This window comes from Tachyglossus aculeatus, chromosome 5, assembly GCF_015852505.1.
Source record: "Tachyglossus aculeatus isolate mTacAcu1 chromosome 5, mTacAcu1.pri, whole genome shotgun sequence".
Lineage (NCBI taxonomy): Eukaryota > Metazoa > Chordata > Mammalia > Monotremata > Tachyglossidae > Tachyglossus > Tachyglossus aculeatus.
Window position 1 is genome coordinate 104,579,185 of NC_052070.1, and position 16,294 is coordinate 104,595,478.

Sequence of the window (16,294 nt, forward strand, 5' to 3'; positions counted from 1 at the left end):
GGGTAAAGTCAGGGAGAGGACAGGGTTTGGGAGGGAAGATAAGGAGTTCAGTCTTGGACATATTGAGTTTTAGATGGCGGGCAGACATCCAGATGAAGATCTCCTGAATGCAGGAGGAAAAACGAGCCTGAAGGGAGAGAGAGAGAGCAGGGCCAGAGATGTAGACTTGGGTGTCATCAGCCTAGAGATGATAGTTGAAGCCGTAGGATAGAATGAGTTCACCAAGTGAGTGAGTGCAGATAGAGAACAGAAGGGGACCAAGAACTGACCCTTGAGGAACTCCTAGAGTAAGGGGATGGGAGGGGGAGGAGGAGCCCGCAAAGGAGACTGAGAATGAATGGCTGAAGAGATAAGAGGAGAACTACGAGAGGGTGGAGTCTGTGAAGCCAAGGTTGGATAGCTTGTTGAGAAGAAGGGGGTGGTCCAGTGTCGAAGGCAGCTGAGAGTTCGTGGAGGATTAGGATAGAGTAGGAGCTTTTGGATTTGGCAAGAAGGAGGTCATTGGTTATCTCTGAGAGGGCTGTTTCGGTGGAGTGTAGGGTATGGAAGGAAGATTGGAGGGGGTCTAGGAGGGAGTTGGAGCTGAGTTCCTTCTACACCTCAGAGTTTCAGATCATGCATCCCTTGAGGACCCAACTCAGTGTCTCATTGCCATATAAGTACTTTTTCCCAGCACTGGGTAATCATTCATTCATTTAATCGTATTTAGTGAGCACTAACTGTGTGTAGAACTGTAAACTGAGCACTTGGAAACGTACAACATAACAATGAACAGACACATTCCCTGACCACAGCGAGCTTACAGTCTACAGTCGAGTTCCAGTGCTGCACACCCAGTAAGTGCTCCATCAATATAATCGCGACTAGAAGTCTGGGAGTACCACTTCAGGACATCCGGACATTCCCATTGGCTGCTCACCTGAGAGGCTCCCCCAGGCCACACGATCATTGTCTCATTGATGATGACGTCTTGGTCGGGGGGTGCCTGGGGGTCCACTTCCCCGACTTTCACCAACTCACCATTTCCATTGGGAAAAATCACAAAGTTCAGAATGTAAAATTTTACAGCAGATCTGCGGTTCTCATCCAGAATCACCAGTTCCCCAGCAGGGTTGTCAAACTGACCCTTTCTCAGAAGCTCATGGAGCTGAAAATGGATAAAAGGAAATTCTAGAGACTCCTGACCCCATGGCAGGTGAGATCAGCTGCAGTGGGGCTTTAGAGGGTCAGTTCGTTTGTTTGCATCACAATTAGAACCCATGACATTCTGACTCCCAGGCCCATGCTCAATCCACTGCGCCATGCTGCTTCTCCAAGTGGCTTAACTTCCATGGGCCATTCAATACCTTTCCTCCTCCCCGTTGAACTGTGGGCTCCATTTGGGACAAGGCCTGCTTCTGACTTGATTATCCCTTATCTATCCCAGTGTTTAATACTGTACTGGCACCTAGTAAGCACTTAGCAAATACCATCACCAATATTATTATCATTATTATCATGACTTCCCAGGAAAACTGCCACAGGGAGGCAAAAGGGGAGACCTGGGGTCTGAGAGCAATCGGCCCACTGGGAGGGGATTTCTTCTTCCCCACCTTTGGCACTGCTGACTGCTCTGCTTCTCTAGATCCCCCACCCTCCCTCCGGCCTCAATCACTCAGCCCAGGAATCGGGAAAGTCTACTCTCTCTCTCTCTCTCTCTCTCTCTCTCTCTCTCTCTCTCTCTCTCTCTCTCTCTCTCTCTCTCTCTCTCTCTCTCTCTCTCTCCCTCTCTCTCTCTCTCTCTCTTTCTCTCTATTTCCCGGCATGAAATGGAGGGCATGGAAGGGAACCCAGGGACGGCAGACCTCCTCATGGGAATATTTTCCATCTCATCCATGCATAAGCAAGGAGGAGAGAAGGGAGGGATATGTCTGCCCAACAGTGGAGGGAAGCCTCACCCTAGGTCCAGCGACACTGCCGACCTCGTTCATTCAGCAATCAGTTTGTGGCAATCAGTAATCGGGAACTCTGCACAGGAGAGAGGAGGGCAGATGGCGATGATCACGATGATGAGGATGCTGACCCATGAAGTTGCATTCTGTGACCACCTTCCCAGCCTCGCTATCCCCAGTGGGATAGTGTTGGTTATTCCAATTAATATGAGTTGTCCTTCAGGTTTGAAGAAGGCAGCACTGATGGTCCGATCTGGGGAACACAGTGCCATCCAAAAATCCTGTCCCTTGCCATGTTGTTAAGTTTAATGCTTTCAGTGTCTAGCACTGTGTTCTCTTCAACCTGCAATCGATGAACCACTTCTTAAATAAGTATTGGGATCGATAATATTTGTGATTTACCAATTCTTCATTATGGGCAGGGAACATGTCTACCACCTCTGTTGTATGCTACACACCCAAGCACTTAATACAGTGCGTGGCACACAATAAGCACTCAGTAAGTACCACTGAAGGATTGACTGATTTATATATTCCTTTTTTGCCAGAATGTGTGAGGCTGGGGCAGCTGATACCCCAGTGACTATGATTTAAACAAACCAATTTTCATTGTTCGAACTTTAGTTACAGTTTAATCAGATGCCCAGAAAGGACCTCTTGCATTAGTGCAGTGTTCCTCCTCTCTCTTACCCTCAATTGTATTTCAGTGAATTAATTTCTAGGACTCGGTCGCTGTACCCAGTCCTGTATATGCCAGACTATAACGGATGAGCCTTCTCATGAAGGTGTAAGTTTCGACCAGGCCCTCCACTCCTGCAGTTCAACAGGACCTTCCTCTTGTTACCTCTAGACTAAAAGCTCCTTGTGGACAAGAAATCTACCAACTTTGTTGTAATATACTCTCCTGAATTGTTAGGACTATTGTCTGCACACAGTAAGCTCTCAATGCACACCAATGATTAACTGACTGATTTTGCAGCCCCCTCGTCCAGCGGGGAACATTACCTGCCACAGATGAGGAACCAGACAATCCTTGTTTCCCCGAGATTCCAGGTCTGAGCAGGACAGGAGCAACTCCTGGAGCCCCTGCGTGACAGCATACATGGCATTGTTGACATTATAACTCAGGGCAGACATCGTCAGGGAAAAATGGTGCACAGGCAACAACTCCAAGGAAGCATTTTCTGAGCATTTTCTTCCATCCAATTCAGGAAATGAAAAGGAACAGTCAAAGGCAGACTCCCAGAACTCCTTCAAGACAATGATTTCTGGGTATTTTTCTGGTCTAACTGTCCGTAAAAAATCCCTGAAATGGGGAACTTCTTTAATAAGGTTTGCCATAGTGAAAGTTCCATGAAAGTTGCAGTTCTTTGTTACTTTCTTAGTGCTAAAAGTAAAGTCCCAGTGAAAGGTGGTGATCAAAACCATCTTGGATAGTCCAGATCTCTCTATCGCAGCTCTCAGAAGGCTTAGGGACTCTGCATCCCCATAGACAGCCATCACTGTGGCTGATGTAGCCGTGACCCTGTAGTAGACTTTCCAGGCTAAATAAAAGTGGAACTTCTCACTGGGGATCTTTATGGTAAAAGCTGCACAGACACCGTTCCTGACCATCTCCCCAGTCACATCCTAGAGGAATCTCTCTCCTATCATATCATCTGACACCACCAGCCCGACCCAGGTCCAGCCAAAATGTACCATCAAACGGACTATCTCCCGAGTCAGAGAGGAGATCCTGGGGGCCACCTGATAGATGGTAATTGGGTCTTTTTGCTCAGGACCGTATCGAATGGGCCATAGGTGATCTGGGTAGAGAACAAAAAAGCTGATTGGGATGGGTGAGGACATTGGTAAATCCATCAAAAGATTTTACTTACGTCCTTCTTTGGGAAGAGCACTGATCTTCCCAGGAGTTATGTAAACTCTTAGCCTTCCCAGACTGAGCCCCCTTTTTCCTCTCCTCCTCTCCACCCTCCCTGCCCTACCTCCTTCCCCTCCCCACAGCATTTGCATATATTTGTACAGATTTAATCCTCTATTTATTTTACTTCTACTTATTTACTATTTTATTGATTTTGTTAAAGATATTCATATAGCTGTGACACGTTTCCATATGCTTTGCTTTGTTGTCTGCCTCCCCCTTCTAGACTGTGAGCCCGTTGTTGAGTAGGGACCGTCTCTATATGTACCGACCTGTGCTTCCCAAGCGCTTAGTACAGTGTTATGCACACAGTAAGTGCTCAATAAATACAATTGTATCAATGATCTTATCATTTGGGAAATGATCGAAAAGGGCAAAAAACACAATACCTATCTTCAAAGAGATTTTCATCAATCAGTCATATTTATTGAGCAATTACTACATGTGGAGCACTGTACTCAGTTCCTGAAAGAGTAGAATATAACAGGGCTGGCAAGCATGTTCTGTAATCACAGTGGGCTAACGGACTAGATCCAGAGATGGATGTTAAATTATATTATGGATATGTAAATAAGTATTTTGGGGATTAGGAGTGGGGTGATCCTAAGGTAAAGAGCCAACCAGAAAGGCTAGGGAGTAGGGGAAATGAAGGTCTGATCAGGGAAGCTTTCTTGGAAGAGTCGTGACATTAGGCAAGAGGTCCGCAGGAAGATAGATGAGATCAATGAACAGCGATTAGGTTGGCATTAGAGGATGGATGGAATGGGCTCGGTTGTAGTAGGAAATCAGCAAGGAAGTAGAGGCAGTAGGTGCAGAAAACACACTTATGGAGTTTGGAAAGGAATGTTAGGAGGAGATGGAGCTATAATCAGAGGGAGCTGCGGGGTCAAGGAGGGTTATTTTCAGGAGAGGGAATAAATGAGCATGTTTGCGAGCAGTGGGGAAGAAGCCATTGGATAATGAACAGGTGAAGGTGGTAGTCAACAAGGAAAAAAAGGAGAGGTCATGTGCTGCAATAAGATCCAAAGAAAAAGGGTCGGAAGAACAGGTAGAAGGGGTAGATTTTGAGAGCAAGCAGGCGATCTCCTCTTGGGACATTTCAGGGAAAGATGAGAGGTTCAAAAAAAGAGTGGGAGAGAGAGGGACTGGACAGGACCAGGGAGGAATTTAGGGCGATCATGCTTGATTATTTCAATTTTATTCACAAAATACATAGCCAGGAGAGGGACTAATGATCGTTGGGATTTGAGGAGGGACTTAAATATCTGAAACACCTGACAAAGACAATGGGCATAGGGGTCAATAAGCATGGAGCAGGATTGGTGTCTGGCAGGGGAAAACGCAAGATAGAGTAGGAAAAGATGCATTTGACATGAACTTGGTCGGCCTGATATATGGATTTCTGCCAGCACCGTTCCATGGCATGTCTACGAGAGCAAAGGAAGAGTGCTATGGAGGTAATCCAGTGCTTTGGGTTAGTGGTAAAATAATGGTGAAGGGATAGAGGAGCAAGTGAATTGAGACCAGTAGAGAGGAGGTGTTGAGGGTGTCAATTTGTGCATCACGGTAGGTAGTTTGGATATGGAGACCAAGTGGGACACGATGACATGAGAATATTAGTGTTGATTAATAGAGTGACCGTCTCTATGGGGAAACACCTCAGATGACCAAGTTGGGTTGGAAGGATAGAAGTCAGATGAGGATCTCTCAGTTGAATACATTGTAGTCTAGTGGAAAGAGCACGAGGATGGAAGACAGAATCCCTGGGTTCTAATGCCAGCTCAAATCTCGTTGGCAAGTCACTTTACTTCTCTGGGCCTTGGTTCCCCTTACTGTGGGAGTTCCCCAAGGTTCAGTTCTTGGTCCCCTTCTGTTCTCGATCTACACTCACTCACTTGGTGACCTCATTCGCTCCCATGGCTTCAACTATCATCTCTACGCTGATGACACCCAGATCTACATCTCTGCCCCTGCTCTCTCCCCCTACTTCCAGGCTCGCATCTCCTCCTGCCTTCAGGACATCTCCATCTGAATGTCTGCCCGCAACCTAAAACTCAACATGTCGAAGACTGAACTCCTTGTCTTCCCTCCCAAACCTTGCCCTCTCCCTGTCTTTCCCATCACTGTTGATGGCACTACCATCCTTCCCGTCTCACAAGCCCGCAACCTTGGTGTCATCGTCAACTCCTCTCTCTCATTCACCCCTCACATCCAAGCTGATACCAAAACCTGCCGGTCTCAGCTCCGCAACATTGCCAAGATCCGCCCTTTCCTCTCCATCCAAACCGCTACCCTGCTCGTTCAAGCTCTCACCCTTTCCCGTCTGGACTACTGTATCAGCCTTCTCTCTGATCTCCCATCCTCGTGTCTCTCCCCACTTCAATTCAGACTTCATGTTGCTGCCCGGATTGTCTTTGTCCAGAAACGCTCTGGGCTTGTTACTCCCCTCCTCAAAAATCTCCAGTGGCTACCAATCCACCTACGCATCAGGCAGAAACTCCTCACACTCGGCATCAGGGCTTTCCATCACCTCGCTCCCTCCAGCCTCACCTCCCTTGTCTCCTTCTACAGCCCAGCCCGCACCCTCCACTCCTCTGCCGCTAATCTCCTCACCGTGCCTCGTTCTCACCTATCCCGGCGTCGATCCCCGGCCCACGTCATCCCCCAGGCCTGGAATTCCCTCCCTCTGCCCATCTGCCAAGCTAGCTCTCTTCCTACCTTCAAGGCCCTACTGAGAGGGCCTCATCCAGGAGGCCTTCCCAGACTGAGCCCCCTCCTTCCTCTCCCCCTCGCCCCCCTCTCCATCCCCCCGTCTTACCTCCTTCCCTTCCCCACAGCACCTGTATATATGTATATATGTTTGTACATATTTATTACTCTATTTATTTATTTATTATTTTACTTGTACATATCTATTCTATTTATTTTATTTTGTTAGTATGTTTGGTTTTGTTCTCTGTCTCCCCCTTTTAGACTGTGAGACCACTGTTATGTTGCCAACTTGTACTTCCCAAGCGCTTAGTGCAGTACTCTGCACACAGTAAGTACTCAATAAATACGATTGATTGATTGATTGATTGATTCTCACTGGGGATTCAAAAAACATATTCTCCCTACTACTAATACTACAATCCCCATGTGGGACCTAATCATCATTAACATCTGCAGCACTTAGTACAAGGTTTGGCCTATAGTAAGCACCTGAAAATACCACAATTATTAGTAATTTTTTTAATAAAGTAATTTCAAAGTTGGTGAGGGTCAATAGCAAGGATGAGATAGAGTGTGTCCAAGTTGTTGTGTGGGTAAGATGGGATGGAGCAGGAGGTCAAGGAGTGAAGGAGTAAGAGGGAACGGTCAGCAGAAGGGTTATCGGGAACATCCACATGGATATTGAAATCCCCAAGGATGAAGGGAAGCTTTCTCATGATGGAACAGGGTTTTCATAGACTGCATTTGGCTAACAGGAGAGATTAAAGCAAAATTATCTACAGATAAGCAGATCGATGAGAAGACTGATACAAGAGCGTTCCTAGAAAATCTCATGCCAGGAATGAGGGTCTTGGTAACAGGAAGAAGAGTGGTGTTACCAGTCCTGATAGGAAACCTAGGCAGAGGAATGGATACGGGAGGGAAAATGAAGAGTTCAGTTTCATTCTTATGAAACTGAGGCTTCAGAGAGACATCCCTGTGCAGATCCCTGGAAGTCAAGTGGAAATGTTAGATTGACAGAGGATGTGGGAACTTAATACTATGAGACTGATTGGAGAGTTACTGCTTGGCCTGGGTAGCTGAAGCCATGGGAGTGGAGAAGCTCTCCAAAAGTAGTGAGTGCCAAGTGAGAAGAAAAGGGGAGAAAGAACAGATTTTTCACTCTGCTGCCCAGATTATCTATGTACAGAAATGCTCTGGGCATGTCACTATCCTACTCAAAAATCATCATCATCAATCGTATTTATTGAGCGCTTACTATGTGAAGAGCACTGTACTAAGCGCTTAATTATTCAGCGCAAAAATCTTCAGTAGTTGCCTGTCAGTCTACGAAACAAGCAAAAACTCCTCACTCTCGGCTTCAAGGCTCTCCATCACCTCGCACCCTCCTACCTCACCTCCCTTCTCTCCTTTTACAGCCCAGCCCAAATCCTCTGCTCCTCTGCCTCTAAGCTCCTCACTGTGCCTCGTTCTTACCTGTCCCACCGTCGACCCCCAGCCCACATCCTTACACTGGTCTGGATTGCCTTCCCTCCACATATCCACCAAACTAGTTCTCTTCCTCCCTTCAAAGCCCCACTGGGAGCTCACCTCCTCCAGGTGGCCTTCCCAGGCTAAGGACCCTTTTTCCTCTCCTCCTCCCCATCCTCCCCCTCTGCCCTACCTCCTTCCCCTACCCACAGCACTTGTATATATTTGTACAGATTTATTACTCTATTTGCTTTACTTATACATATTTACTATTCTATTTATTTTGTAAATGATTTTTACACCTGTCTGCATGTTTTGTTTTGTTGTCTGTCTCCCCCTTCTAGTCTGGGAGCCCATTGTTTTCTAGGGACCGTCTCTATATGTTGCCGACCTGTACTTCCAAGCCCTTAGTACAGTGCTCTGCACACAGTAAGCGATCAATAAATACGATTGAAAGAATGAATGAATTAATGAATGATACGCACATGTGTATCCCTTTTCCCTGGCTCCTGTATGCTCTGCTGACTCCATGCCCCACACATATCTTTCTTTTTAACGCTTATTCTTAACCCTCTAAAAGGGAAAATTGCAGAATAGATAGGGAGTGCACTAGGAGCCAGAAAAATACAATGAAAATGAGTGCGACAGAAATTCACTTGAATGTTTACATAATCTGGATAAATGAACTCTCAGAACCTGGCTTTTCCTTGAAGCACACACAGCGCTAGGTTGTGTCTGAAAAACTGCTCCTTCCTAGGAACATCCCTTCTCAACAGGCACTGTGGGATTGAAGGAAGTGAAGGGGAACCCTTTTCCACAAGACATGTCTCCAATCTGGTCATTCCTTATCTACATAGGGATGCCACCAGACTAGTCGAATGGTCTCCTACCTATGGGAGCTTGTAGAGTCCCAGGATGTTTGCCATGCTGATGGACAGGGCAGATGTAGCTCCTCCGATGACAGCCACGGACTTTTCCCATCTTTCACAGCTGTAATTAGGGATGGTCTGTCGTCCTCCTGACAGCCACATCAAGGCACCCTCTATGGCTCTATCAGCATGATGGTAGTTTTCGTGGATGTGGAACCCCAGGGACACATTGGATAAAAGTCCAGGATCCTTGTTGATCTCCTCCACAGCAAACAGCAGGGCCAGGAAGTGTTGGAAGTCTTTGTAAACCCACCTGAAATGAGGCAGAAGTATTCACCCCCAGGGTCCACCCTTAACCTCCACCCTGCATTCCAGGGGACGTTTACTACCAAGTGAACAGATCGGGTACAAAGTCCAGTGGCAGCAAGCATCATCTGGACCAGGGTCCTGAATCACCTGTATCAGCCACCCTGCATCCCCTTCTGCATCAGCCGCCCCAAGTCTTCCCTGACCCTAAGCCACAGCTCTGATGGATACGAGGTGAGGGAGGGAGTGGAAGGAGTGGAGGGAAATATTTCTCCTTCAAACCCGTGATGATGATCTGAGGGACAAGACCTGAAGGGAGAGAAGGAAGGACAGAGAGTCCAGTCTGTGTAGTGATGATGAGGGTTCAGAATGTAGACTTGGATCTTTTAGGAAGGAGGTCAGAAACTCAGTGTTGGATGCAGTTACTACCCAATCATCAATCACCAAAGAAACGGAGAAAATGAAAGAATCAGTGGGCCCCGAGCTTGGATGCCAGAAGACCTGGGTTCTTCCAACTCTGGAAAATGACTGCTGTGTGATTTTTGGACTGGTCACTTAACTTCTCTGTGCCTCAGTTACCTCATCTGTAAAATCGGGATTAAAACCTCATCCCTCATACTTAGACTGTGAGCCACATGGGAGATAGGGACTGTGTCCAACTAGTGTTTAGAACAGTCTTTGGTGCATATTAAGTGCTTAGTATGTACCACAATTTAACTAAATTAATTAAATATAACCACTAACACCCACTTATTCGGGAATATAGTTCTTCCTGTTGCTATTATTGAAGAACTTTCCACTCTGGAAAACAGTCATGGTCCGCAGAGATAACATCCCTGCAATGATCAGGTCCCCATCCCTGTAGTATGTGGCTGGATACTGTCTGTCCAGAGAGCAGGGAGTCTTCTCTTCTCCCCTGGTGGATTGGGGAAGCTGGAGGTGCAGAAACAGGGTAAACAGAGAGTGCATCGAAGTGAGGTGAGCCAAGGACCAGCTGTGAGGGACAATCAGAGTCCAGAGTCTGACTCTTTTCCTCTAGCACAAGGATCGGGACTCCAGTCTCCACTCCCACCACAGGGAATATGTCAGTAAGATGTGGGAGATGCTGCATCCAGCAGACACAGAGACAAGGGACAAGGGGGTGCTTATGAAGATTTGCCTGAACTTTTTAAAATGACGGTTCCAATCTATTGTCGTGGTTTGCCTGTAGTTGGGAATGGGAGGAACCCATTCTGGGACAAGAGAAATCAGCTGTGCAGGGGCCCTGGGGATTTTCCTTGCCCGAAGCACTGCACCTGCATCCCTGAAACATTCTTAAAAACATCAGAGGAAAAAACAGTTAGGAATTGCCCTCCCTTCTGGGTACCCAGGGAGTTTGAGAGGGCAGATAGGGCTGGGGGCTTAGGGATGATTCTGGAACTAGAGGAGCCTCCCAGAATTCTGTTATGCACGCACCACAACAATGCCAGTCCCTGCAGCGACTCTGCAGTTGGCAGCCTTCACATCGGGCAGGTGTCTGAGAGTGGTGACAAGGACAGAAAACAGTACCGAGGAAGCTGGCCACAGGCCTCACACACTCCTGCGGCAGTAACCACAGCAGAGGCCCCTGTGAATCCAGCCGATCCCCACAGTCTAAGATACGTCCAATGATCAGATGCTCCACCTTCCAACAGGACAGGATTCAGAAGGACCTGGGTGGCTCTGACTCTTTTCCACTGTGTGACCCTGGGTAAGTCACTTCACTTCTCTGATCCTCAGATACCTCAATCTGTAAAATGGTTAATAAGACTGTGTGCCTTATGTGGGACAGGGACTTTGTCCTACCTGGTTAGCTTACATCTAAGTCAGCGCTTAGAACAGTGCCTGGCACATATTACACACTTTATAAATACCAAAAAAAAATCCCTATTGAATGCTTCAATGGGTGGCAATAGACTTGGTTTGAATAATCAGCTCTGGTCCTTGGTAATGAACAGATTGAAAATGAAAATAATAATACAAATAATTATGGTGCTTGTCAAGTGCTAATTATGTGCCACGCACTGTTCTGTGTGCTGAGATAAATGCAAGGTATTCAGGTTTGACACAGTCCGTGTCCCACATAGGGCTCACACTGTTAATCCCCATTCTACATATGAGGTAACTGAGGCCCAGTGAAATGAAGTGACTTACCCAAGGTCACTCAGCAGACACGTGGCGGGGCCAGAATTCAAAACCATGATCTTCTGACTCCCAGGCCCATGCTATATCCACTAAGCCACGCTGCTTCTCCAGCTACCCGAAAACACATCGGGCAGCACCCCTCCAAGGCTCCAACAAACGCCACAAACTGGGGGGCAGGAAAAAGTCACCTGATTTCTCCACGATTTGATCCAGGGGCTGCCAGACTGGCTGGAGTCCTGGCTAGGCATATCCGAGGGGCTTGGGGACACTGCTGTCTCCAGAGCTCCCTCTCTCCCCTCTACATTTAGATCCCCGTTTTCCACCACTCTGATGGATCCCTTTCAGGGCTCCAGCTTTGCGAGGCTGGAAAGAACAAAGGGTGGGAAAGAGAAAGAGATAAAGAGAGAGAGAGGAAGAGAGACTTCCCCGATTCCTGGGCTGGGTGACTAAGACAGATCAACTTCTATTTCCTCATCCATTACCCACTTAGGCCATTTACAGAGGCACCATGAATTAGTGGAAATACCCCTGGCTGGGAGTCAGAAGACTGGTTTTTAATACCAGCTTCACTCTTTATCTGCTATACGGCCTTGGACAATTCACTTAACTTCTCTATGCCTCCGTTTCCTCATTGATAAACTAGAGATCAAATCCTATTCCCCCCTTCTTAGAAGGTGAGCCCTCAAAGGGGCATGGAGTGTGTGCACTCTGAGTTTCTTGTTTCTACTCCAGCATTTAGTACAATGCAAGACACAAAGCAAGAGCTAAACAAATACCACAAAAAACCCTCCCCACAATCTTGGCTAAGTTGGCAAGGTTATTTCTGGGTTCTGTTACTCTCCCCTCCTGAAAGGGCTCTGTCTAAGTCTTGCACTTGGCTTTGTGTCTGTGGTCCTCTGTCTTAATGTGCCTGGGCACAAAGAGTTCATAAATGGAGCCGCAGCTCACTAAAGTGTCCCACTGTGCTCCTCCCACCCCCTCTCCCCTCCAGCCTCAACATCACAGGAAGAGTCCTGGAGTTGGCTGTGGGAATCCTGGACTCGGCCACCTCCTGAGAGCAGAACTTACTGAAGGAGAAGACATCAAAGCTGAGAGGGTCTGAAAGACCTTTGACCCCGGAGACCAGGAGTTTGTATACAGAAGATGTGTTGCAGTTATGTGGTACTCTAGGTAGTAACTCCAGCTTGTAATAGGCTTTAAAACCCCAGAACCTTTTCAATGTATGGGAAAATGTTAACAATTATCCACAATCCTCAGGATGGAGAAATGGCATTAGTTCAGGCAGTTGTGGGATAAGATGAGTAGAAGCAGGCAGTGGGAATGGGAACTGTGTGTTTTCTGATAACAGATCATTAATTTCATGAATAATGTTTTAGGAACATTTAATTAATAGTATTTATTGAGCTGTTACCATTATGCAGGACACTGTATTAAGAGTTTAGGAGAGAACCATATAAGAGCAGAGTAGGTAGACATGCTTCCATCCCCCCAAAAGCTAACATTTTAGAGAGTGAGACAGGTATTAACATAAATAAGTAAATTACTACTATGAACATGAATGCTGCGGAGCTTAGGAGGGGATGATAGAGGGAGTAAACCCAAGTGCAAGGGCAATGCAAAAAGAAGAGGGACAAGATGAAATGAGAGTTAGTCAGGAAAGGCTCCTTGGAGGAGATGTCCCTTCAGTAAGGCTCTGAAAGTAGGGAGAGTAATTTTCCATTAGATTTCATGAGGGTAGGGGTTCCAGGTCAGGAACAGGAAGCGGGTGAGTGGTTGGTGGCATGATAGACAGAATTGGGGTACATTAAGTAGACTGGCAATGGAGTCAGTATGTTGGCATTAAAGGGGTGAAGTGTCCAGGTTGGCTTGTAGAAGGAGAGCGGCACGATGAAGTAGCAGATGAGGAGATGAGGTAGGAGGGGGCAAGTTGATTGAGTGCTTTAAAGCCAATGGTACGGAGTGTCTGTTTGATGCAGGGGTGAAAGGACAACTACTGGAGGTTCTTGAGGAATGGAGAAACATGGACTGAACATTTTTGCAGAAAAATGACCCTAGCAGCAATGTAAAGTATGGACTGGAATGCGGAGAGACAGGAGACTGGGAGGTCAGAAAGGAAACTTGTAAAGTAATCAAGGCAGAATAGGATTACTGTGGTAGCAGTTTGGAGAGGAAAGATCAGAATTTAGAGATGTAGTGAAGGTTGAACCTTGGGGATAGAATGAGAGAGAGAGGAGTCAAGGAAAATGCCAGGGATAGGGGTTTTTGAGATAGGAGGGATGGTGGTTCTATCTATAGTGATGGGAAAGTCATGGGGAGAACAGGGCTTGCAGGAAACGATTAGAAGTTCTGTTTTCAACTGTGGCAGACCTAACATCTGGGCCTAGGTAGTAAGCCAGGCCACCTGGCCTTCTGTGCTCACAGGAAGACCTACAAGGAGCAATGAAGGAAGTCAGACTGCTAGATGAATAACTTGACGCTGTTCTGAGAATGGGAACGTGCAGATCTAGGCATGAGCTCAGCCTTGCTGATAAGCTTAGCCTTGGTGATGAGCTCAGTCTTGCTGATGAGCTCAATCTTGCTGATAAGTTCAGCCTTGCTGATAAGCTCAGCCTTGCTGATAAACTTGCAGTCATCCGCCTGTCCCCTGACTCACTTGAGGCTCCTCACTGTATAAAATCCTCCACAGTGTGCTGAATAAACAGTCTCCTTGTCCACCTTGAGACTCACCTGGCCTGCGTTCTTTCATTGCGAGTGCCCGTCTCCCCGCTGCGCCGGACGCGTGGAGGCAGACGGCAACAAATGGCGCCCGAACAGGGACAGGGACAAGAAGCCTGGACCCTCAGACTCAGCACCGCAACCCTCACGAAGCAACTCATCACTGCGCAGTGACTCACCAAAGAAACGGAAGAGGTGAGGGCATTTAAGTTTACTTTCATTTTCAAACACCAGGCTTACAGCAGGGAAGAAAATGGGACAAATTCAATTCCGTTCTCGGAATCATTATATCCAATTACTTAAGGATATTGTAAAGGAGCGTGGGTTGATTATCACCACTGCCCAGATTGAACAATTTTTGGAATGCGTGGAAAAATGCTGCCCTTGGTTTCCAAAGGAAGGAATAGTGGATTTAGAACGATGGGAAATAGTGGGAAGGCAGATGAGTTCCAGACTACAAGAAGAAGGACCCCAGGCTTTTCCTATCGCTGCGTTCTGCTTATGGAACGTATTAAAGATTTGCCTTACTCCTGAACACAAAATTCCCTTGAAGGAAAAGTTGGCGGGGGTAGATGTGGCCTCCGGCCCGGACGAAACTATGATTTGTCCGGACCCCCCTTTGCCTCCCCCGCCTGAATCTGCATTGATAGACTGTAATCCTGAGCTATGGCCGAAAGGAAAGTGGAATCCTTTCACTGAGCCAGCTCCGTCCGCACCACCCCCTCCACCACCCCCTTCATGGGTCCCGAAAGCAGCACAAACACCTCTACAGCGAGCGATGGGGGCTGCTATGGAAGGGGGAGAGGAGATACCTATTGAACTGTTGATGGGTTTCCCTGTGATGGAGCAACCTGACCCTGGTAATCCTGGTCAGATAATACGTACCCACGAACTCTTGAATTTCAAATTATTAAAAGAAGTGAAACAGGGTGCTACGACATATGGACCCACGGCTCCTTATGTGCTGGCACTCATAGAAAGTATTGCTTCATCAATCCTTTGCCCGTATGATTGGCAAACCTTAGCCAAGACTGTCCTGGATGGCGGAGACTATTTGCTTTGGAAGGCAGAATTTTTTGATTTGTGCGCGGAGCAAGCGCGTCGCAATGATCGCGCCCAACCTCCAGTTCAAATCACTTTTGAGATGCTTACAGGGACTGGGCCTTTTGCGGACACTGCCAATCAATTAACTTACACTCTGCAAGCATATCAACAAATAATGATAGCGGGGAAAGCTGCATGGCAAAAGCTCCCGGCGAAAGGAGAACAAAACTCCAGTTTTACAAAAATATTACAAGGACCGTCAGAACCATTTGAACAATTTGTCAGCCGCCTGACGATGGCTATCCAGCGCAGCGTCAGTGATAATGCGGCGGGAGTTATTTTATTAAGACAGCTGGCTTATGACAATGCTAACCAAGACTGCAAGCGTGCCTTAGCTGGGGGCAAACGGACCTTGTCCATCACTGACATGGTACGCCGATGTCAGGATGTAGGGACAGCCTCTTTCAATGCTAATCTAATGGCCGCAGCAATGCAAAGACAAACTAAGGCAGACATGGTGTGCTTTCACTGTGAAAAAAGCGGACATTTGGCGAAGGATTGTTGTAGCTCACGACAGAACTTTTCCAGACTGCTACCAGCCTCAGTATGCCCCAAATGCAAAAAAGGACGCCACTGGGCTTCTGAATGCCGCTCGGTGTTCTCAAATAATGGCAGCCCTGTGCCGGGAAACGGACGCAGGGGCCGGCCCCAGGCCCCAACAACAATAGGGGCAGCAATCTCTCTGCAACGCGCAGCTGTTCCAAAGGAACAGGCTCTGACTTCTCCCGACAACTGTCCACCATCGGCGAATTGCAGCAAGCCACTAGCGGCTCCGCTGGCCTCGACATCCCCGTGGTGGGACACTTGATTATAACCCCTGAAATGGGGGTTCAACGAATCCCCACGGGGGTCGCTGGCCCTCTCCCAAAGGGTACTGTGGGACTCATCTTGGGCCGTAGCGGACTAACCCAAAAAGGGTTGATTGTCTTGCCGGGAGTGGTGGATGAAGACTATCTGGGGGAATTAGCTGTTTTGGCATACAGTCTTCGGGTTGTGCAACTTCCTGAATGTTCATGCATTGCTCAATTGGTGATCTTTCCTTTTTACGCTTTAGGCTCCATTCGGACCAAGGATCCGCGGGGGTCAAAGGGTTTTGGCAGCTC